The sequence below is a fragment of the Macaca mulatta genome, chromosome 1 (assembly GCF_049350105.2).
Source record: "Macaca mulatta isolate MMU2019108-1 chromosome 1, T2T-MMU8v2.0, whole genome shotgun sequence".
In the NCBI taxonomy this organism is placed as follows: Eukaryota; Metazoa; Chordata; class Mammalia; order Primates; family Cercopithecidae; genus Macaca; species Macaca mulatta.
Genome location: NC_133406.1, coordinates 25,971,897 through 25,975,846, shown reverse-complemented (window position 1 = coordinate 25,975,846; position 3,950 = coordinate 25,971,897). Strand labels below are relative to the sequence as shown.

Below are 3,950 nucleotides of genomic sequence, written 5' to 3'. Positions count from 1 at the left end.
TTGTCTGAATATCTCCAGAAGAAAGAAAATTCCTCAGAAACAGAAACTTTGTTTTGTCCCTCGATGTATCTCAAGTGATTCCAGGCCTGGAACATAACAGGAATTCTCTCCAGTCTCACCTCCCACCCAAAAATGTGAAATCCATTTTCATAGTCAATATACATAAGATTGATGCCTTAGAAACAGCAATAACAAGAAAAGGGAAATCTGTAGACATTCAAGTGAAAATCAGATTTACAAAGAGCCAGTGAAACCCTGAAAGTCGCTGAGACACCCTCTTTAGGATCTTCATATACCTCTTACCCCTTTTTAATTAAATGTGTGTTTCCCTCAAAGACTAAATATTCAAAATAAACATGGTTTAGTTTAATTTATTTTTTGTTATATATTTTTTAAAACATTGGCATTGTACCATTAAGATCTTCAACTATTTATTTCAAATATGCTCTATTTCAGCTGCATTTTGAGTTATACTTGGGCTAGGAACCTGGTCACTAGTAAGTACACTATTTCTATATAGAGATATCCCTTGTGAATTCCAAATAACCAACTTGCAAGTGACATTTTGAATTATAACCCTGCCACAAACTGGGAACACTCTTTAGGTGGCTTTTAAAATTTTTAGAATCCCGCAGTGATGATTAAAGATGGCTGTGCCCATGTAATATCACTAGCAACTGATGACCTCTTTCTCCTCCTTGCCTGCCCCTGTGGTGGCAGGCTGGGCACGAGGACCATGCTGGGCCAGACCCTCTGAGAAGTTTCTGCAGCACTGACACAAGGCCAGATTACACCAACAGAGCTCTGTCAAAAACGTCTCTCTCTTATCAAGAAGACCAAGTTTCTAAATGCCTACATTACTGTATCAGAAGAGGAGGACTTTAAACAAGCTGAAGAGTCAGAAAGGAGATCTAAGAATGAACAGTCACTTGGGGATTTAGATGGAATTCCTACTGCAGTAAAAGACAACTTTAGCATATCTGGCATTGAGACAGCATGTGCATCAAACATGCTGAAAGGTTATATACCACCTTCTAATGCTACAGTAGTACAGAAGTTGTTGGATCAGGGAGCTCTACTAATGGGGAAAACAAATTTAGATGAGTTTGCTATGGGATCTAGAAGCACAGATGGTGTGTTTGGACCAGTTAAAAACCCCTGAGTTATTCAAAACAATATAGAGAAAAGAGGAAGCAGAATCCCCACAGCAAGAATGAAGATTTAGACTGGCTGATGACTGGAGGAAGCTTAGGTGGGACTGCAGTTGCTATGTCGGCGTTCACATGCTATGTGGCTTTAGGATCAGCTACAGGAGGATCAACCAGAAATCCTGCTGCCCACTGCAGGCTTGTTGGTTTCAAACCAAGCTATGGTTTAGTTTCCTATCATGGTCTCATTCCCCTGGTGAATTTGATGGATGTGCCAGGAATCTTAACCAGATGTGTGGATGATGCAGCAGTTGTGTTGAGTGTACTAGCTGGACATGACACCAATGATTGTACCACAGTACAGGACCCTATTAATCCATTCATTTGGTTTGGCAGATGTGAGCAAACTATGTATAGGAATTCCAAAGGAATATCTTGTGCCAGAATTATCAAGTGAAGTACAGTCTTTTTGGTCCAAAGTTATTGATCTCTTTGAGTCGAAGGGGCTAAAGTAATTGAAGTATCCATTCCTCACACCAGTTATTCAATTGTCTGCTATCATGTACTGTGTACGTCAGAAGTGGCATTAAATATGGCAAGACTTGATGGGCTACAATATGGTCACAGATGTGACATTGATGTGTCCACTCAATGTGTCCACTCATGGTTGAAGCCATGTATGCTTCAACCAGACAAGAAGTGTTCAATGATGTGGTGAGAGGAAGAATTCTCTCAGGAAACTTTTTCTTATTAAAAGAAAACTGGGAAAATTATTTCATCAAAGCACAGAAAGTGCAACGCCTCATTGCTAATGACTTTGCAAATGCTTTTAACTCTGGAGTAGACGTTTTGCTAACTCCCACCATCTTAAGTGAGGCAGTACCATACTTGGAGTTCATCAAAGGAGACAACACAACACGAAGTTCCTAGAATGATATTTTTACACAAGCTGTAAATATGGCAGGATTGCCAGCAGTGAGTATCCCTGCTGCACGCCCAAACCAAGGGTTGCCAGTAGGACTGCAGTTGACTGGACATGCATTTTGTGACCAGCAGCTTCTTACAGTAGCCAAGTGGTTTGAAAAACAAGTACAGTTTCCTGTTATTCAGCTTCAGGAACTCATGGATGATTTTTCATCAATGATCACTCAGTAGGGCGCATCACTCAGTAGGGCAGGAAGAACTTTCTGGATTCTTCTCATTCAACCTGAGAGGAGAGGAAGGCCTCTAGAAGCTGAGCTCAAGTTCCCCCTCTGCTTAACCATAGCTCACCATTTGCTTTGTTCCAACATGACTGTTCCATATGACACAAGGAATATCTTCCAAGGCAGTTTCCTCCCAGAGTCCCGAAGGGAAATTAGGAAAATGTAAATGTCCTCTGCTTCTGGCTTTCCCACATCTACCAGGTAGAAGCACGATGCAAGATTCTCACCACCTGATGTCTTCTCTCCTTCCCAAAATTCATCAGGACCCAAGGGGGAGATTTTCATTTATTTTCCTCTCTGGAATGCACTTCTGCTACTTGTGTTTCTTCTTCTCAGGGCAACAAAACTTCATGCCCAGGTTAATTGCAGAAAACGGTGTCCCCTCTATGCTACGGAATAATCTCTAAGACCTAGTTCAACTAAGCTGGCTTCTAATACACTAAAAAAGCCAAAGAAGTTTTGAAAAGCCCTTTCTAATTGGCAAGTCCTGGTTTCACAAAACTATTTAATTTAAAAAATCAAACTAAAAGATGTTTTAAAATAATTCCTACTCTGGGCATCAAAAGCTAGATAGTTTTCCTTTTGTGTTCCTGTTATAGAAACCCTAATCCTCCTTGAGGCAAATGGATGCTTCTGGCAGCACGGGGAAAAGACACCTGAAAAAAATGCATGAGGAAAACACTCCAATAAATTGCAAAGAATAAATTCCCAGCACGGTGCTCTCAACACTTTTTTCTTGAGTGTCTAGTACGTGCCAGGCTCCAGGCAATAGCTACGCGGCCAGTGTGGCTCACTCGGGTGTGAGTGGTGTGGAGCACAGATACATAGCTGGTGCAAAAGAGTTCAGTTGGTCATCTGGTCTGCCCAGGATTTCAGAGAATTGGCTCTGAAGTACGCATGAAGTGAGACAGAGAGTCAAGGGGAGGAAGGAAGTCCAGGCAGAGTGCCATGTACAAAGGCACAGAAATGTGAAATATCTGCCCCATTCAATTGATTTCAAACAGCCTAATTGGACTCAATGTAGAGAGGTTGGGGAGCAAAGACCATAGCATAAATGATTTTCATAGCATGAAAAGGAAGAACATGATCAACTTGTGTTTAAGAAAGATCACTCTAGCTTCAGTATGGACAGAGTGGAGAGTGTTGAGAGTAGAGACCAGGAGACTAACTAATAAAGTAACAATAATAACAATTGCTAACACAGTGCTCCCTGTGTGACAGGTATATATTTAATCCTCACAACGATAACAACCCATGAGGTAGGTGCTATTAGTGTCCTCCTTTTACAGGAGACTGAGGCTGAGAGAGGCTCGCCTTCCAAACTGCCTAACAGGCAGTCTGACTCCTGCATTCACATTCTGGCTCTGTTCTTTGCTAGCTGTATGATGCCTGCAGAGCTCAGGCTTTTGCAGCAATCCAGATCAGGATAATGGTGACCAAGGATTGTGGTAAGCAGAATAAATCCTCGCCTACCAAAGATATCCACTCCTTAATTCCCAGTACCTGTCACCACATTAGGTTACATGGCAAAAGGGGATTAAGGTTGCAGATAGAAACTTTTAACTCACCTTAAAATACAGAGACGGTTCTGGACTAT

At 41.6% G+C, this 3,950-nt stretch overlaps 1 pseudogene; it reads left to right on the top strand.

Annotated features, from left to right (window-relative positions):
* The first annotated feature begins 736 nt into the window (after positions 1-736).
* On the top strand, positions 737-2,303 carry LOC702211 (glutamyl-tRNA(Gln) amidotransferase subunit A, mitochondrial pseudogene; annotated as a pseudogene).
* Positions 2,304-3,950: the final 1,647 nt, after the last annotated feature.